Genomic DNA, 393 nt, shown 5'->3' on the forward strand with positions numbered 1-393 from the left:
ATAAAAAACTTAATTGATTCGAATAAGAAAGTTGCAAAAAAATAATACTAAATAATTTTCGAATTCGCAATAATTTCGCTTTCACTGTAAATGACAAAAAATTTTCAAAATCTCATATCTCGGTCAAAAAAGCCAGTTTTAAAGTTAATGACTTGTACTTTAATGTGTAAATAATAATTTTTATGCAAAAAATTTTGTTGCAAAGTAGCAACTTGTCAGATTTGACATTTTTTAAAAAAAAAATTGCTTTGTTCAAATGTGCAATTTTTTGCAAAAAATTAAGATAAATTAAATTAGTAATTTTTAGGTGAAAGTAGAAGACCTAATTATGATATCCTGAAATTTTTATGAAAATTGATTCATTTCTTAAAAAGTTATGACACTTTGAAAAAT

The sequence above is a fragment of the Parasteatoda tepidariorum genome, chromosome 5 (genome assembly GCF_982258835.1).
Source record: "Parasteatoda tepidariorum strain Cologne lab strain chromosome 5, Ptep-v5.0, whole genome shotgun sequence".
In the NCBI taxonomy this organism is placed as follows: domain Eukaryota; kingdom Metazoa; phylum Arthropoda; class Arachnida; order Araneae; family Theridiidae; genus Parasteatoda; species Parasteatoda tepidariorum.